Below are 20,853 nucleotides of genomic sequence, written 5' to 3' on the forward strand. Positions count from 1 at the left end.
TTCCTCAGAATTCTGGGTTGTGATTGCCACCAACAACTCCATGAGGAAGCTGAAGTGCTGTGGTTCTACACTGCCCTTGAGCTGCCTCCTCAATGAGATCACAACTGGATTTTGGCAGCCAAAGGGAATTAAATTCCAAGAGGAATCTAAGAGCCCAACAGAAGACAAAGCTAGAGTGTTGAGGAAGCAGCACCAACCATAATGAAACTCAGGGAACTTTGAATTAGATGGAAAAATTATAAGCAGTGGTTCTTGAAGAAAACTTTAACAGGTTCCATCTACTCCAGTAGAACCCATTTAGCATTCAACATTTCCTCTGTCCTTTGCAAAAGTCTATCTGAACGGTGCTTAAGAAATAAAAATTATTGATGCTTTTGGTTTTAACATTTTAGAGAACAAAGCACTTTTCAGGACCACATCATGGGCAATGAAACAAAAGCAAGCTCATGTTTTCTGTGCTTGGTAGTTGGTTTTGGGTTGTGTGATTTCTACCCAACTGATATTTTTAAGATTTTTTTAAAATAAGTGTATGGGAAGGGAAATTTATCAGCTCAGGTCATGCTTCAGTTGTATTTGCTCAAATTACAGGTGCATCCATTTGGCTTCAAAGGCAAATTCCTACATCTTGGAAGAGTTCTTGGTATATTGTGCAGCATTTTAGGTTTTGCAAAGAGAGGTGCTCCACATCCCATCCCATCCCACTACTTTGCTGGATGAGACAGTGTTCTTGCCATTTCCACCTTGAAAATAACACCCTCCCCTTTCAGTGCAGATTGTTTTATGTCACTTTAATTCATTTAGTGTAGTTTTAAATAATTTATGGTTACTGAGCTATTAAACTAAAGTGATTACTTCAAATGACATTGCTCTGCGACACTGTTACAGAGGGAAGCAGTTCAGTGGAGGAATCCTCATACTATTATCACTCCAATTTTATTTGAACAATGCAATAATTATTTGAATTAAATGGTTAATTAGCTACAGAATACATCTTATTAAATCACAACAAATAATCCAGGCTTGAGGACTGGAAGCTGCGTTAAATTCCCAGGAGAAGAGAGTGTCTCTTGTACCATACTGCCTCTGTGTGTGGAAGAAGCCAATGCAAAAAACCAGATTTCAGTTGTCTCTGAGAACAAATGCCTGATGCTGTATTTCTTCTCCTTTACGCTAAATTTAGAATAAGAGATATAATAAAATTTAAGATTCTTTCCCAATTTAGGCACTGCATTTCCATTGACTCAATATTCTATAATGGAAGGTAAGTCAGAGCAAAATTCCTTTTAAATGGGTTTTAATGAAATAAATTATATTTATTCAGTAATCTTGAAATAGTTCAAGCCATTTCTGAGAGTTGGAAGAGGAGATGCCTATGAGACATTTGTCATGACCAGTCATGACCAGGACATCAGAAATTAATTTAAAGAAAAGTCTTCCTAGACTCAAGGGCATGAAATAAATGGAAAACAATAGTGTTCCTGTCAAATATTTGGTAAGCAAACTAGGCAAAGAAGTCTTCAAGATCTTACAAGTAAAAAATTCACCAGATAGCAAATACATAGTATTTTTGTTTGTGGTGTTTGTTTTTTTGCTTGTATGATGGTTTATTTGTTTGTTTGGGCTTGTTTATTGGTGTTTTCTTTGTTTATTTGTTTTTAATGGATGTGGATTTAATGTGGATGTTAGGCCACATATAAAAAGCAAGTTTCCATTTCCTTATTTGGGTAAATGTTAATTCCATACCAGGAAAGCTCACTTTGATCAGCTGCATGTTGAATTGAGTTTTACAACCTATTTGTCTATGGATTTGGTTATTTTCTGTTGTCAATTTATTTGTTTATACCATATTTATATAATTTCAGGGTTTCCATTATTTGTGCTATTGATTTGGCTTTTCCTGTGGATTGTGACAACCTATTTGAAAAGAGCAGGCTAAGAAATGAAGAGCAACTTAATATCACCCTTAAAAATCTGAGATATTTCCTACAAGAGATAGCCTCTCTTCAAAGCACAATCCTGCAGGACTTCAGGTCATTTGGATTTCTCTGGTTTTCTTGACTCAAGTTTTAAGTTTTAAGCTCTAAGACTGTATATAAAGAAAAGAACTTGGGCTGTTGTTGTGGTTGCTTACCTCCTTCTGGCAGTTGCAATGGTTTGCTGCCCTTATGATTCATAATGGTTTCCCATCTGCTGCTTGCTTCTGTTCAAGATGCTGGGCATTTTTAATCTCTGAATTGTTAGGTCTGAGTTGGTCTGGGGACACACACAGCTCCTGCAGAGTGTCTCCTAAAGACAGGATTCTCCTCCTGCCATTTCTCCCAGAGGGAGGGGTCCATTTTGAGAAAACAGTGTCCACAGTGCATGGAATGGGGTGCTATGGACAATGAAACTATTTTGGAGGAAGAAAATTTAGGTTTTGTTGTCAGAACTGACCCAGTGTTATTCCATTTCTGTCTTCAAGAAGTGCATTTGCAGAGTGGGCAGCATTTCTTCTGCTGGCTAGTTTACCTTTAACACTTCCTTAAAATAATAAACTGGCATCAAAACTGCATCTGCTGGAGGGACATGTGGTACCCAGGCAAAATAAAATGCTCGTGTAATTTATTTTGACCATTCTAGAAAATAGCTACAGGTTCTTAAATCGTTCCTTTTTGGGGATGCTTGGTCTCAATAATTTAAAGAATATATAATTTACAATGAGAAGAAAATGTTATGCCCCTGTGTGTGAAATTGTGTTAATTCTAATGATCTAGATTGAAAATATTCATTTATTTGTTGTGCTTCTACCACTTGATCTGACACAGAAATTCAGTTTTTTCCTCTATAACTCGAGTCAAGTAACAATTAAGAAAATGAGAGGTTATTTCTGATTCTAATTCCTCCATTCAGGAAAGAGGATTTGCATATATTTATGTTTACATACATATATACACAAATACACAAATGCACATACTGTGCTCATTCCCTAAAGACATAACTCGCAAGGAATCACAACAGTCTTTCCTGACTTTGCAGAAAATCACCTTAAATCATGGGCACAAAGCTTCTAAGCGCTCTCATAGGTGAGTGGCAGTACAGAATATAATTTGGGGAAAAAAGAAAAGCTACAAACCTAGCTCACTTCATGAAATAGTTTATCATGGAACCATAGTGCAGATTAGAAATTACCATATTAAATATTTCTGCCTAAAATTTGCTAGCTCTAGCTACAGCCCAAGCACAAGCTTGTTGGGCCCAGTTCTGATCTCAGTTTCATGCTAATTTTGCTGGGACCATAAGTTATTTCTTCATGGAATCCTCCATGTTTATGTGATTTAGCCCAGCCAGGATGGTGGTTTTCTTCTCCTATGAGAGCCAACAGATAACAAGAAAAAAAAGAGCTGAAATATCTCAGATTGTTCAGCATCTCAAGGAAGGATTGAGACAGAGAAGAGGAAAGGAAGGGACAGATTTTCTACTTCCAGTGCTTTATCCTTGCTTATCCAATGCAAGTTCTAACCTCCAGGGAGACTTAAAGGAGAGTCAGCAAGATTTTGGGGCTCTTGGAATTATTGAAACAATCTTTGTATTATTGAATATTTATTTCTATGGACCAAGACATGCACGCTCTGGGCAAATTCTGTCACTCTGAACGCTAAATTCATGCCACATGTCAGACTATAAAAACTTTTGAAAATGTGTGGTTTTGGTGGGTTTTGTTGGTTTGATTTTTTTAATATTGTCACAGAGTAAAGAATTTTCATAGTCAAACCATGCCTAAAATCTGAATGTGCTCCTAATCAATGCCTTACTTGTATTGCAAAATGGATGTTCAGTAAAATGCATGGAAATATAATGAGGATATTTTTTAATTAAAAAAATAAATCTTAATCTATTGCTGCAACCATCTGATATGAACACCTTCCTGCAAGTTTCTTTCTGTTTCCAAAATATTTTCATGATCTTCCTGAGAAAAATAATAAATCATAGCTGACAAGCTACTTAAGAACTTACTCTAAAAGATCATTAGTTTATTAGATGGTTGCCTGTGCTTAAAAACTAACAAAGAAAACGAAGAATCCCATTTGAAATTTCCAAGTTGGGTTACTTGAAACAGGTCCACAGATCACTGTAAGTCAATTGATCTCAGTGGAGCAAACATCATTCTTTCATTCATCACGTTTTGTGCCAACACATTTCCGAACTCATGGAATCCTGCAGGTTCCAAATGGTGGCTGTATCTTCTCCTGTCTGTAATTTGAACAAGATGAAGAGCCTGTTTGATCCTTGGAAATGGCATCTTGGGCACGCTGCTCAGTGATAACAAGCCCTCTTTTAAGAACAGCTTCATTATGCTCCCTTCAGATATTGGAAAGGGCTGGGGGGTGACAGAGTGGCTGAGATGGATCATTGAGCTGATCAGATATGGCAATCCCTGTGTTTTCTGTATTCCTGAGGATGACAAGATTTTAAGCAAGCATAAACATTTCACAGCTGCCTGGTAGAAATCTGTTTTATTGGTTAAGGGATTGGGGAAGAAGGCACATTCCCAGAGGTTGTGGGGAGAAGTCTATAGCATGGATGCATAAGATGATGATGGATTTGTATTTAAGTGACAGCTTGCAACAGCTCACTGAGGAGCAGGGCTCAGAGATTTCTATTACTTTGCAAAAATATACCAGTATGTGTGTTGCTTCTGGTTTTCACAGGGGTTGCCATTTTAGAGGGGATCAAGCTGTTTAGGTTTTTTACCCCAGAAATATAAGAATGTTTTCTGTTTATTCCTACTTTATGGTGTGGAACCCGAAAATGGCAAAGGCAGGTGCAATATCTTACAGGAACAGGTAAATCTGAACAAAAGAATGCTAATGATTTTAGATTTTTTTAGCATATTTTAGTCAATAACATTTAATTAGAAAAATTACTGTAAGAGAGTGTTTTGCTTTAGTATTCTGAAAAAAGTATAGCTAAAGGGGAAATTAAATTGTGGCATCTAATAAGAAGAGAAGTGCCTAAAACCCATTGAACGTCATGGGAAATAAGGTGCTTAACTCCATTAGACCCTTTCGTAAATCTGCACAGTCACCTGTAATCATCTTAAAAGCTTAAATATTCCTTGCAAATTTGGCTTCCAGACTGCAGCTCAGAAAAACACCCCAATTGTGGGTAGCCCCATAGCACATAATTGAAGCTCTTCAGGGCATTGATTTGCTTCATCATCACGTGTGTTCCCCTTTCCCTGCCTTAAAAAGAACCTGTGACAGTGAGTTTGGTCAGAAAGTCTTTTATTTCTGTGTCTGAATGCTTTGTGAGCCTCAGTGAGCTGGTGCTAATGAAACTTGCATAAGGAAACACAGAGATGGTTTGATTCTTTTCCCTCTAAAGCTGTTTTGGAACATCCTTACAAACCTCATCACTTTAGCTGCGATCTCTTTTCCCCAGAAAGAAGCTTGCTTTGAAATGAGAGGGCCGAAACAAGAATCTTTTGATGGATTAAGCTATAAATACAAGTGATAGAAAGACTTTAAGCAAAAATCCTGTTAACTACCCTTTAAATCTAATCTTGGCACTTGTGGAGCCAGAAACTCAGAGAGAAGAGTGTTCAGAGCTGGAGGGGACACAGAAACGAAATAACTGTGACAGTGCCATGGTGTGGGAAGCGAGGAGCCCACTGGCACCCGGGCTGGCTGAGCCCTGCAGAGGGGAGCATCCCTCTGCCAGCTCCTGGAAAGACCCACATGCACCACCAAGGGCCCCTCAGAGGACTCCTGCTGAAAAGCTGCAATGTCGGCCAAAAATCAGATTTTTGAGATGCACTTTTATTTGAATTTTGAATTTCCCAATGTCTGTGTTTTCTAGAGGACTCTTAAAGAAAAGCATGTGACCTCCTGGGCTTTCCAGTGATGTTCATGTCCCTTGGGGCTGTTTGAAGAGCTTGATTGGGGTCATATGGTGTGCACACAGATGTGGTATGTTCATTCAGCACTCTGCATGCATTTGAATTTAATTTCTGTGCAGGCCTGTGTGTATCAATATATGTAAAGACATCTAAAAATTATATAAATATATTTATAGAAAATTAAACCACTCTGTTTTCTCATTTTGACATACTGCCCTGACGTACCTCTGTTGTGACATGGTGTTAACCTTCACGTCACTATTGCTTTTCATCTTTTGCATTCTGCCTGCGTCCCAGCCAAACTGGAAGGAAGCACTCAGTTTTTGTGGTACCATGTAGCCTAGACTTTTGTGAAATGACATTTTATATGTACTAGTTTATTTTCAAATTTCCTGGAAGTTGTTTCAACTTCTGCATTTCACTGTTGCCACCACTTCTGTCAAATGAAATGCATTGAATATGTCTGTGGTCACATGTTAAAGTTTTGTAAAGGGTGTTTTTTCTCTGACCCTTGAAACATTTCAGTATCTCCTGTCACCTATTTCCAGCTGGCCTCTGTGGGTGTGTAATAAACAGCAAGAAAAAAAATAATCCAAAATTAAAGTCCAATGTCTCCAATGTCTTGGGCTTTGTTAATGCTCCCAAAGGAGCAATGATAAAGGACAGGCTTTCATGTGACCTGGTTTTGACAGGTGGCAGCCTCTGACCTGCACACTCCTTGTGTTTCTTATCTGGCATGAAGTGGTAATGACATCCTATAAATAAGTGTTAATCTAGTTTTGTTTTAATGGGTTGTTTGTTTTCCATTTCACCAAAGGTTTCCTGAGTGCTGATGTTTGCCTGACGGGAGTTTGGGCTAGTGGTGCTGGTGGAGCTCTGGATACATCACATGGATGTTCACAGGTATTTCCTGTGAGGCTCAGAAAGGGGAACTGATGCTCCCCAAACTGCAGAGAGCCCCTGGGACCACAGGCTCTGCTGGCTGTGGTACTTTGGTGGCCTTGAGCACACTGGCAGAAATCCTTTTCCTTCTTCCCAGCAGCAGCCTGACCTTTCCTAGGTCCAACACACCTTTGGCAGAAGTGACCACTTGCTGTCCTGGGGTGAGTCCATGTCCCAGGGTTCCTCTGCTTTGCTCAGCAGCAGCTGAAAGCCCTGGACTCCATTATTTCAACTGTTTCTGCAAAACTGTGCCTGCAATGTAAGTGTTACTGTATGAACTGCATGTGAATCCTTAATGCCTAATTGAGATGTTATTTGAATGAGTTCCCACATCTCTTCATTCCATTTTAATTAAAATCAATGAAGATATTGATTAAAAGACCAAAATCTAATCTTTTTCTTTTTAATATAAAGCTATAGATGAAGAGTGTCGTTTTTGTCTCCAAAAAAGCTTTGGAAAGCATCATTGTTGCAAAAAAAAGCTAGTTACTTGTTAATTTAATACTTGAATTTTTTTTAAAGGTTAACACACATCTGTATTTCACTGGAATTGTAGTTTGTGTTTGCACTGCTGCAGATCTCAAGGGCACAAAGCCTGTTAGTAGGTGTTGAGTAGCTTTTGTTTTTGATAATTCCCTAACTGGTGTTGGGAACTTCTAGTCATTGAACCGGTAATGAATCCAGAGAAACTTTTCAAAATCCTTTTCTGGCTTATCATCACCTTTCCAAGGCAGCACAATTACACACTAGGTTAATAAAAATAAGAAAAACACATTAACAAACAGATAATGAGAAAGAGTTCTCCTTTCCTCCCACCCACATCATAAAACTGCTGTCTCCATAGGAAGTTTATATGAATGTTTCTGATGTCTCTGTTTTGAAGTGCCCAGAATCATCTTTAAACATTTCTTTTTTCCTTCCTACCTCTTCCCATCTGCCACTGCTCACCACAGTGTCAGAATCAGATGATCCCCTCAAATCTTACTCCGAGGGGGTTTTACCTGTTCCTTCAGTTTCCTCCCCTCTCAAGCATTTTGGGGACTCTTGCCTTTCTCTCAGCACTGCCTAAAATCATGCCCTTGTGGTATCTTCTGCAAAGAAAACTTTTCTATCTCCCACCTCAGTCTCGGATCACTTTTTTCCTCCTTCCTTTCCTTTTGTTTATCTCCCAAACCCCTCTGCTGCAGCAGCTTCTCCTGCATCTGTCTTCTCAAGCCTTTATTGTCTGCCTTCTGCCCTTTCCCTACCTCAGAAGCAGAAAGAAGCAAGGCTCCTAATGAGCCATCCCTTGATCAATTTAATGTGTGTGCCTCTAGCTTATTCTTCTTGATTTGACTGCTGCCCTTGACAAAGATAATCACTCTCACCTCCTCTGCTCTCTCTCTTCCCCTGCCTTGTGTGATTGTATGATATCCTGATGACATGTTGTTGACTGGCCACCTACAAATCTGGAGCATCAAGTAGTCAAAAGGACAAATAGTTCTGACACCTGCAAGTGAAAAAAAAAATTATTTCTGTGATCTTTAAGAGAATGCTTAAAATCTTTGCTATATTCAGCTGAAGTTCTGTGTGCAAATGCTTCTCAGCCGAAATAATTGCAAGGAAAATTCTGATATCCTTACTGTGAATAGTACAATTGCTCCAGCTTGCTCCACTGGGAATTTTCATTGAAATTAATGGAACTCTTCCTGCAGCAAACAACAGAAAGTACTGGAACAGAGTAAAAATAAAAATTCTATGAAATCTTGACTACTTTTTAATTAGAAGTTTCACTGCAGGATTTGACAATGTTTTTCTCTCTTGGTGTTCAGAACAGATACTGGAAACAACAATAATAACTCTTAAATGGCTGAACTGAAATTCTTTCAGGTAATTCTTCATTTCTTCCTTGGGTTGTAAGAAACAGATATTGTCTTTCTTATTTTAAATAGTCAACTCTTCCAAGTAGGGAATTTATCCCACTTATTATTCATAAAGTTTCATCCAAGTGGAGAGTTTTGTATTAGTAGTAGATGATTATCATCAAGGAGTTCATTATGTGCACACAAAGTACAACTGGTTTTACCATTTCCATGAAGACTATCATAAGATATTTGTCACCATTCAAAAGCTCTCCCTTCTGTGTTTGAAATAATGGGTGCCTTGTAGTGATTAAACTGATGGAAAACAAACAGGCAGGGTGGATAATAAGGTTATACCAATGTTTTAGGGATTTGCATACTTTGAAATGAAAGCATGGCTTCAAATGCCTGTAGAGATGACACAATTACATACCTGTTAAAATTATAGAACCAAGAGTTCTCTAAGGTTTGCTGATGACTAAGCTAGGGTATCGGTATCATTTCTGTCTGCAAGAGATGAAGCTCATCCCATTTGAAGTGTGTATCACAGCCCCCTGATTTAATATAATGTTCACAGAAGTCAGAGCTTGCAGTATATCTCATCTAGAGTAAACTGCAAGACCAGAAAAAGCCCCAAGTATATTTGTGCACTGCACTTTATGTGAAATTCAGAGTCAGTCTTCCTTCAAGGTTTAATGTAGTCTGTTATTTCCCTCAAGGTTTATCCATTCTCTTCCAGCTTTATTTGGTTTAACTGTATCCCTATTGTTATATTTATCTTTTAAGTGAATTAAACCCCTCTTCAAGTAACCTTAAGGTATAAATAAAATACATTTTGCATATTTTCTTTTAAAACCTTGTTTGGACTAAACAAACATTTTCATTTGGCTCTATCCTTTTGAAGAATACCTAACTGAGGCACATGAAATCCACAGGTTTTTAATCAAAATTCTACTGTATAAGAATTAAAACTGTGCAGTTGTCCCAGTGTCCAGGGAAGGGATGGTTTGTGTAGGGGTGTATTTGTGTATAGGTATGGATAGAGGTTTGTGTGTTCATGCACTTTTCCAAGGACATTTAAAGGATTAAACTCCTTCACCCTCTAAGGGTACTTGAGGAAACTCAGCCACAAGAAAATGAAGAGAAGCACACTGCTTATTGAATGTGCTTCATCTCAGTCTTGCAGCAAAGTCTTCATGTCATAGAAAACATTAGTCATCGTTTGCTGAAAACGTGGCTGAAGCCCAGTTAAAAGACTTTTCTGTCTTCTGTCACTGTGAGCCGGATATTATCCCTGCTCCTTCCATTGTCTGCACAATCCAAGACTGCCTTTCTTTTTTTTTTTTCCTTTTATGCCATTTTTCTATGCTTGCTTCATACACAGTCACTAAAATATAGTAAATTCGATTAAAATGAAGTAGCCAGATGTAATCTGTATTCCTTTCCTCTTTGCTAGGGATTTATTTCTTCATTCATTGAGAAAGATGCTCTGCAACAGAGTATATTTGACAATACATAACTCACAGTGCTCATTGTCGTCTCTGAATTACTTCTTTGTTTTGATGTAAGGGAACAATGCAAAGGGAAAACAAAGAAGAAATATTCCCTCACTGACTATACCAGATATACAGAGAGCTTGCCTGAGTTTGTGTGGAGGTTTACTGATACATTATTTGATTATATCCTTAACTTCTTATTTTTGATCATCCAATAAAACTACCCCCCTCTGATGTTTTTCATTTTTATTTTGAGTGCAAAGAGTAGGTCAGATGCTACTATTCTATCATGGTTTCTTTACCCACCTTTTCACAGTTATTCTAAGCCTCTTCAATACTGCAATATCATAAAATGATATTTCTTTTTCTTTCTTGATTCATTCTTTCACGGAAGATTTATGTACATAATAAATTTTGGGTTACTTTTAATACTGAAGGAGTGAATACATTCTACTCTTTCTCTAGAAGTCTGCTTTGTATTTGGGGCACTGAAGCAGAAATTAGTTAAGGCTGAGGGTGGTTTTAAATTCAAGTGTGAGTTCATTGCAGTTTTGAAGATACCCCAGAGAAGATTCATGTCTTGCTTGGATGAACAACATATTTGCATCCAGACCAAGAAACAGAGTTATGAACTATGGGTCCTCATTCTGGCAATTTTTTAATCATCACCTCCTTGCTTTTACCAAGATGCCATCACTAAACTGCAATTTGGAAAGCAGCATACAGCTTTGCTTTGAAATTTGAATATTCCCAGGCTTTGAGGCTGAATCCAAGAGAAGAGGAGTCCACAAGACCAGCAGACTTAGAAATCTGTTCCTCTGTCACTCTGGCAGCATTTCAGAAAGCTGTTACTGAACCTTGCTCTTCTGACAGCTTAAAGCATCCTTCTGATTTTCAGCCTAAATGTAAGAGCAGCCAGCTCAAACCAAATTGTTCTTTGCCAGCATTGACCCCTGCAGTTGGTTAGCCTCAACCCATTTCATTATTTCTGCTTTCAAGGTCATTTAGGTTTTTGAATGGTATCATCTCTTTTGATGGTACCATTTGGCTTCATGCCCTCAGCAGGTCTTAAGGAGTCCACACCAATGTTCTGTGGCAAAGTTGTTAATGAAAATAGTAGATTGAACTGATCTTGAGAGCCTCTCTGAGTGGCTCCACTGGTAATCTGCTATAGCTCCTATGAATACAAATGTTAAAGGGTTTTTTAGGTTCTTTAGCCATTTTGCAGTTCTTTCTTGCAAGAAAAATCAGTTTGCCACACTATGCTCAGAGGTTTTATGAAGACCAAATACATTGAACATAGGGATTTATATTTCCTAGAAAATCTCTAATTAAAGATTGGTTTTACAAAGAACAGGACCAGGACAGCACAACTGCACAGTTAGAGTTAGTTATGTTTTTACACTTTCTTTTTCATTAAACCAAGTTCTCCTTTCTCTTTGTCTTACAGCCTTTATAATTTGATAATAATTTATTTTAATTTTAAGACTCAAAGAGATTTGCCTGTGTGATTCCTGGCAGAAATTACATATTTATCTATAAATTCCCCTGTGCAATGTCACTGAGCAACTAAAAAAACAGTATTCTTACAAACAGGAAAGGAGATATTTCTGTTTTGCTGATTGGAAACTGAGGCATAAAGATATGAAAAGCCATTTTAATTGAATACAGCGGTTCCAAATCTCTTCTAAGATGATGGACTTTTCAGCAGAAAAATCCTAAGTGTACAAATATAATTGGCCAATGATGCTCACTTTTCAGTAATTGAATTCTGAAGATTTATAGTACCACAAACTACAGCTCCAGCATTAACAGAGTTACTAATCAAATTCTCTTAAAAACATTTTGCAAAATAACTTGTTTGTACAAAATTTAAAAGGATAAAAAAGAAAATTTGTAAGGCTTGAAGGGTAAATCACCACAATTTATTTGCTTGACTGACCTGGAGAACAAATCCTCTAAAAGAAGTCAGTTAAGACTTTTTCACAGCTGTTTGTTTTTTGCCATTTCTTATGAGGCTGCCAAGATGAAGTTATTTTGATTATTGCTAAGAGCTTGTATACAACCACCACTAATTTTCCAAAGATAAGAGATTTCACAAGGTAATAATTTACAGTAATTTTCAACTGGATTCTCAGAATCTTTAATGGTTTTGAGTTCATCTAAACCACCGTGTCTTTATTCTTATTCTAGTTTCTAACCCACCTACATTTTTCACCCCCTTTCCTCCTTAAAGTCAGGAAATCAGGAAAACTTATTGAAACTTATAATTTGCAATTTGTGCATATAGTTTCCTGTATGTCCTTTCCCAGCTGTCATTTCTTTTGCCTTTTTCATAGCACCATTCTTTATCTTAAAGTGAAATTAATTTACTCCTTCATCTCTTTTTATGAATCTTGGCTTTTCCTCATCTTAGATAATTTCTTCCTCTCTGTCTCCGTTTTCTCAATGAAATTTCAAGCCTCTTTACTGATGTACTTTTGTCTCTGAGCTATCGAATAAATAATCTTTAGATTTGTCACTTGTCTGCTCCATTATAATCATCTATCATTTAGTATATCGTTCCATGGGGTTTTATTTCTTTGTTTTTTATTTTGATTTCCCTGCTGTTTTGCTTGAAGCTTTACAATTAGGGGTCACCAAAAGTATCTAATTCCTACCAGTCTTTGGGTTTATCTTTATTGCTCTAAGCAGGCTTACAAGATGATTAAGACACCTGAAGTAGTATCTTGAGATATGGGAAATACTCAAAACTCTTCATTAACATTTGCAGTTTTTTGTTAAATGAAAAGTAATTATGAGTTCCATTGTGTCATGCAGGTAGTCATTAGTGTTGAGTGTGTCTTTGGGAAATAAGAGAGCAGATCAGAGCAAGGTTTTAAGCTGTATACATCTATTTGCATACAATAACTGCAATGACAGTCAAGAGACCCAAATGGCTCCTGGTGCAAGCAATCTTCTATTATTTTTTTCCCTTCTACTTCTTGTTTTTGAGATGCAAGATCATTATTAGCATATAAATGTAGCAAGACAATGTTGTATTCCTTTCCAGTGAAGATTATGTATTAACTGCCCTATTCCAAATAACAGAACAATAAACATTAATAGTGCTGACATTAATACAGCTTTTAAAATGTGCTGATCTTGTCCTTTCAGTTTTGCAGAAGATGAATGTTGTCCTGTGAGGCACCTTTTTGAGACTGAGGAAGCCTTTGGAACATACCCAGGAGCTCCCATGGGCCCCGGCCTTGCTTCACATGGAAACAGAGACATGAGGAGATGAAATGTGCTTGAGGCTCCCCCACAAACCTTGGTTCTGCCTATAACAGCTTTAAACTGGATCAGATTAAGAGAACCAGAGAGGATAAGGGCTTAAGCCCAAGAAGCACTTGAGGGAAGATAAAGGTGGTGCTGCTGTCTGACTGTCTCTGGCCCGAGGGGAGGTAAATAAATCTGATGATGGACATGAAGAATGAAGAATTTATCACTGATAGTGAAGAATGAAGAATTTATGGGCCACCAGGAAAGCCAACTCAGCAATGGTGCTGAAACCAGCTCTGACTGGAGAAAGGATAATTTCATTGGGGCAGATCCTGACCTCCAACTCAAATGTTAAGAGAAAGACTACACATGGGTATAATTAGCTTTAGAAATGAGGGAATCACTCATTAACCAATGGAATAGGAGAACTGTGTAGCTAATAAGTTTTAATTCCTTTGTTTGCTAAAATGTATAAATAATGAAGAGTTTTGTATGACCTTGGAACCCTCACCAAGAAGCCCGGTGTGAAGAAAGCCCAACAGGACTCCATTGGATCCTCACCTATTTTCTGCTTAATCTTCCTCTTTCTTTCTCCTCCACACCCCTCTTTTCTATTTCTTTCAATCTCTGTCCCTCACATTCATTTCCTGTTAAACAAAACTCCTGCTGTTGACTTTGGCAGATGGTCTCGTTTGCACCTTAATTCGGGCAGGGCCATCTCCTGTAATGGGATCATAACAGGGTCTCAGAGCCAGGCACTGCTTTCCCATAAAGGCTGTGCTCACAACACATCTGTTACTCCATCCATTCCCAACCAACCATGTAAAGCTTGCTTTGCTCTCATCTTCCTCGAGAACTTTGAAGCTCTGTTTCATTCCTCTGATCTCGCTGTCTGATGTTTTGCTTTCCCCCCAGAGAATAAGCATTTCATGTGCCAGTGGGAGTGATAGGTTTAGCCACAGGGAACGCTGTGTGCAGACAGTACATTTCCTGCAGTTTTCACTGACATCTATCACATTTCTTCTCCCTGCACACAGTGTTTATTCCAGTGGGTCTTTACCACAGGATTTTGTCAGCTTGCAGAGCTGTTTTTACGGTGCTGCACATCCGAGTGTCACTTCTCACCCAGGATTGCAGTGGAACTGACTCTTCCATAAATATCTCAGGGCACAGGAAAAGGCTTGAACGTAGCAAACAGAACATCTGCTAAAATTGAATGGTTGTGCCACATGCTCTATGGTCTAGTTTCTCTATGCATTGTATTAAATTTTGGTAGGTGGGTTTATGGCCTTTAATATTTAAGGATATTTAAGGATTGCTCTAGCTTTTTGTATCTTTGCATCTCTGAACAGAAATCAGGCAGCAGATGACTTGCATTTTGACCTCAGAATGGTGAAAAATCACAGTGAATAAACCTTTCGTCCCATATTTTGCAAAATACGAGCAAGAAAAGAGAATGCACATAGTGAACACTCTGCCTTGATTTTGCAGAAATTATTTATCAGGGAGATTTGGCTTACCTAAAACACGCCACCTTCCATGAAAGCTGAAAGAAGTAAGCTACTTACAGGCCCTCAGGTACTATCACAGGGTGACATTTTAGACACCCTGCCTAGTTTTGTTTAGTTGCAGAGACTTGTAGGTTGCAAGGAAACACATTTAGTTTATGTTCTCTTAAGGCACATAAACTAAGTTAAAAAACCACACCTATTTTTCAGCTTTTGTTACATAGTAGGGAAATCCCATTTATTTGACCCATCTTTCCTGCCTGTTCCTCTCAGCTTTTCTTTAAGTTCATGCTGACTGCTACTTTCCAGACAAGTATATTGTAAATAATTTTTAGAATTTTCTTTTTTTCTTTTTAAACACGAACCTGGAAGCACAGAAGCTGCAATGATTTTGGTGTGATAGATTAGAAATCTCTTGAGTAATAAGACCAAATAGGAAAAATTCTATCCACAAGACCTCATCAAGTTCAGCTATGTTGATGTAGGTATGCATGAGAAATTATTCTCATAGCTGGACACAGACTGCTGACTGTAGAAAGCAAAATTAAGACTTTCCCTTTCCTTCCCTAAGTTTCCCAACTTCATCTTTCAGCATTAGAATTAAATGTGATCCAAACTTTGGGTACCAGTGAACAGTAAGCAATTTCTTTGAAGTGTTAGCAGTCTTAAACACAGTTCTAGATGTTCTAAATTAGGAACTTTAGTGATGAAAACAATAATTTTCCTTTAGTATTATATATATATATATATATATATATATATATATAGTATTTAATTGGAGTGAAACACTTTATATTTTACTTTAAAGAAAAAAAATTCTTATGAAAAGAAATTTTGGGTGGAAGGGGTTTTACATGAGAAGCAAAGTGAAATACCCCGTGTGGGTCTTTGAGCAATGGCTCTATATTTGTTCCCAGGTAGTTCATCAATTATATAATCTGCCCTGGAGCTACAAGTGTGTGGTGGCTGCCTGGGAAGCAAAGCAGGCCAAAGATGTGTCTCTGGAGCCCAGCAGCTTGCTAAGTGAGAAGCTGTCAGAGACAGGGTTAGAGTCAGGGAATTCCATGACTCCCCAGCTGGGAATTGAGACATCCCAGCTGCTTGGTGCCACCCCAGAAGGACCATGACCACCAGGTTTCCCTCCTGCTCCCTGCCAGCAGTTCTGCTGGAGATGTCTCATCCCTCAGCAGTGCCTCTCCCAGAGAAGGAACATCCATCAAAAAACTTCTAACCATGACTAGCTGCAAAGTGCTTGCCAGCTTTTAAAGATATTTAACCCAAAGCCCTGGTTCCCTCAAGGGCTCATATTGTGTCAGGTTTCAAGCAGCTACTCAGGAAAGGAAGATCCTTACTGAAAGTTTTCATACAGAAACCAGAGGAAGATTCTCTGATATTTTAGAATGAGCACAGATATCAATGAAAAGAACAAAATGTCCAGCACTGAACCTTGACATTGATTGCTTTAGTCAAATCTGGAACTCCCTTAGTTAATACTATTTTTCAGTGGGCTTGCAGAAGTGTGAGACAGGAATATTTTATTCTGTCTAAAATCCCTCACCTATAAAATGCAAATTATACATTCACACTTACCTCAGAGGAGTCTTGTCAGGAGTAATTAGCTGATGTGTGTGAAATTCTTTAAGGTTGTGGAATAAAACTGCAGTGGATTACATGCTGTTACCTACAAAATGTAAAACCTAAGTGTGAAATATGTGTTGTCAGTGCAAGGCTCTGTGTTCTATCTCAGAAGATTAAGCTGTTTTTGTGTTGACATTTTGGCAAAAAACAGCCACAAAATTACTTCAGTTTTGTTGGTTTGGGTTTTTTCAATAATTTGAATCACAGTGGTTCTTCTTTGTAGATGACTATTCTGCATGTGCTGATTGTGAAATGCTTGCCAGAGATTTCAGCACAAAACAGGCTGGACTGTAGCAGCCTCTTCCCTATTTCTGTTGCCTAAACTTCCTCTCATGGCAAACTTCTCACTCATTCTCCTCTCTACTAGCTGAGAAACCGGTACTAGGGATAATTTTGCTTTGATTGTTCATAAGAGCCATTTTGAATGGGAAAGAAGTAACTGTCCTCCTAATCTTCTGCAAACTCCTCTCCTGAGTCTGTACACCTGGAGCCACTCCACAGAGGTCAAGCCAGGCTCAGGGCAGGCAGGATCTTTTAAGAACATCAACAGCATCTTGTCACATGTCTCAACTCTTGTATAATAAATTATTGTGGTTTGGGAATGGCGTTCCCCAGTTTAGTGTTCCCACTGAAACAGACCATGTGCTGCTCACCCACACAACCCCATTCCCCTTGTGGTGCTGTGGAGAGGAGAACTGGGGACACAAAAAGGTAAAGATGATGGGTAGAGATAAGAAGAATTCACTGGAAATAGCAATGAGATAAGAAAACAAGATGTACTCCAACAATGAGTATTTACAAACTTCGAGTTAAATTTTACAAACTTCAAGTTAAATTTTTATTTACTTCTAAAACTCCTTGCTATCCTGCAATTAATACCAGCCCACTTTCTGGAGATGGAGGCACTCCCATGTGCATATGGAACAGGGTCAATAGCACTCCCCTGCCCTGTTTAAGGCTTTGAGGACAAATTTCCAATTCTTTCTGGAGGTCTGTTGGTTTCACTGAGTTTTTCTTTTTCCTGCAGCTATAGAAGGTTGCTTTATGGATAGTCTAATTATTTTTCTTTTGAAACTTAGCAAAGTAAGGTTTTATCACAATTTATCTTACTACTAATCCATACTGCAAGACATTGCTAGGTCAGATTTTTTTAGTGGTATGTTCACTGGCCCGTGAGGGAATCAATGCAACTTGTACTGAGATGAAGTAGCTAAAAGAGTTGGCTCTTTTTCAAGTGAACATGCAAAATTCATTAGGGCCATTGCACATCCCTGATGTTGGCAGAAATGCAGAGTGAACACACGACAACTAATGAAAAAAAAAGAGAATCCTGACTGGTTTCTGGTAGCCAGAAGAGGAAAGCTGAGATCTGAGGTATTAGAACACTTGCTGTAGCAGAAAATGGTCCAAAGGCCAGGCAGGAGTAACCAAGGAGTAGGTGTCAGTGAGCTGATGATTGTGAATTCTCTCTCACCCACCAACAGGACATTTGTCATCCAGAAAGGTGCTACTTCAGGCAATTTGAAAGCCTTCTGGTTTTGCATGCGTTTGAATCTGAATTACCTCTGCAGCCTCTAAACTACTAAGCTCTCTGAAAAACTTTTACAGGAAATTTGTTCTCTCTCAACAGCTTGGATGTCTTGATTGCAGAGAACGTGCTGTTTGCTGAAGCTGGAGGCTCATCCTCTGACTTGAAAGGTTTTCTGGGTATCACTGATAAAAAGCACAGTGATTTTTTTTCATTTTATTGTATTTTTGGTATGTCAAGTGCCAAGGAAGAACATGATCCAGCCAGCCATGTCAAGAGTTTACCTTACACTGGGAATATAGTCTCTGTCAATTGGGCTCTGTCAATATAGCTCTCCTCAATAGGGCTTTACATAGCTCTGCCATGCAGTTTGGGCAAAGGTTGCTATCAAAAGTGTAAAAAGGCTGCTTTCTTTAGCAGCCTTTAGCAGTTTGATCTCTTGCAAACAGGGAAACGTGTCTTAAACCAAGCTCTAAAGCAAATGCCAGTATCTCTAAGTGTAGTTTTCTTGCAGGCTGGAATTGGAAGGGAGCCTCCTATGTAAGTTCTCTTTGATTATATTGATCTAGAAAGTTCTTCAGTAAGCCTGCCTGAATGAAACTGAGAGTCTGCCAAGTTTTCTGGCTGCATAGTTTTAAGTTGCCTCCCTTCTGGAAGCAGTGCTGGAATCAGAAGTCCTGCTGTGATGGTCACAGTCTACCAGGTCACTTGTCTGGGTTGCATGCTAATCAACTCAACCCGAAGTGCTGATGGCATTAATATAATCTGTGCCACTCAGGATGGTGTCTGAAATGCAAACACCTTATTCTTGTCACAGAAGAGATTCAGCACAGAGGAAAAGTAAGACTCAAAAGTAAGACTGAGTAATCAGTCCGACACACTTTTATCTCACACCATTAGTACATCAAGCTTTTATAGTAAAGGAAAATGAGTTCAGCTTTCCCTTTACTCTGTCATGCTCTTTGTGTCCTCTTCCTAATTTTTAGGTTTTCTTTCCCCAGCAAGTCTCATTCCACCTACATAAGACTTGGAGTGAATCTAATAAGCAGAGTCTAAGTGAAGTGACTTTCAGCCTCAAAGAGAAAAAATACTTTGTGCTCAACACTGAGAATTGAGTTTTGGTTTTATTTTGTTTTTCTTCTTCTTCTTACAATTTAAAAACAATCAAACCATTTTGAACTTTTTTTTTAAAGACTTTAAGGTATGAAACTTATATGCCAATCATTCTTCAACTTGGAATGAATTTTTAGGACAGAGTTTATACTGAAAATGCTGATGAGATGTGAGCCACCCCAAAGTGAAGAGTGTGACTCTAATCTCTGCCTGAACTAACAGTGAGATTGGATGTTGGGCCAAATGGGTTTATTTTATCTGCCATAAAGTCCAACTAAGTAAGGCTTGAGTATGCAAGTGTGAGGGAAAGGCAGCTAGTAGAGCCAGGAAATGTTCTAGTTCTGGAAAAAATAAAAATCCCATATAGGCTGTGTATATAGATATGAGCTCGTGACAAAATCAGTTTCCCAGTAATCCAAAGGAATAAATTAGACTCATGCAGAGGATGATGTGTTTTGAACTTTTTCATCTTATTGGCCCCCCATAGAAGTAATGAAGGCTGTTTCTTTGCTTGTGCTGTAAAACATAGAGAAGTGAGGCTGGAATCAAGTCCTGGGACTTCAGCTGATGTTTATACAAAAGGAGCAAATAACCCAGGTCAGTCTGTCTTTTACATGGGACATTGCTCAAAGGTAAGAGACTTAAATGTAAGAGAACCTCCCTTCCATGAAGCAAAACCAACGCAATTACCAGCATGAAAATTAAGGAGGGAAGATTTGGAGGACAGTGGAAAAGTCAAAAACTCTTTCCAATGCCAAAATGCACATTCACTTTGCAATCTCACCCTCAATGTTATCAGGAAGTTTGAGTGTGGTAGGAGAATAGCTATGACAGAGAGTGATTGTCTGTCATGGGGGCTTGGGCACATCCTGTTACTTCAACAAGGAGAAAAGGACCAGGATAATTCTGAAGAATGATGTGGCCTCTGTGGCTCAGCAGGTGAGCTGCTGCAGGAGAGCTGAGGAGTCCATTTTTTTCAGTTGTTTGGGCTGACTGACTGCATTTTGGGCACAAATAGCTTCTCAAATGGAGTGGTAAAAGTGTGGAGATTTCCGTGGCGGCTGTTTATCAACTCTACTGGCTGCAATCTAACAAAGTAGCCATAAAAAATAGTTTGGCATGAAGAATTCTCCATACATTCACTGTCTCTGTGAGATGCTAAATTTATGGAGACAGTGCCTTTGAATGTTTTGTTCCTCTGAAAGCTGCCCTCTTCAAAGACACAAACAGTTTAGATGAGTTTCATTTTTCAAGTGAATTTAATATTTTGAAATTTCTCCTTAATCTGGAATAGAGAAAGGAGAATATCCAGTAGTTGAACATCTGCAAACAGAATTTTATTACTTCTCATGGCTAATGTGTCCTTTTCATGTCAGGTGAAAGGGGAAACTGGGATGAGCTGGTTGCACCCCACGCTCCTTTTCACCATCTTCAAGTTGATGTACAGGATTTATATATTATTTACACAAAAAATGATTTAAAGTAATTTTCACAAGCGACGAAAAAAAGAGAAATTGTCTTCTTTGGTTCCTGTCATTTTTTAAGCACATGAATATTAGTTTCAATACAGGTTTTCACAAAGATTATTCTTGTAACAGTTTGGAAGTGGGCAGTGTCACAGTGAATTGAAGTGTGTCAAATCTAGGTC

This window comes from Molothrus aeneus, chromosome 3 (assembly GCF_037042795.1).
Source record: "Molothrus aeneus isolate 106 chromosome 3, BPBGC_Maene_1.0, whole genome shotgun sequence".
NCBI lineage: Eukaryota > Metazoa > Chordata > Aves > Passeriformes > Icteridae > Molothrus > Molothrus aeneus.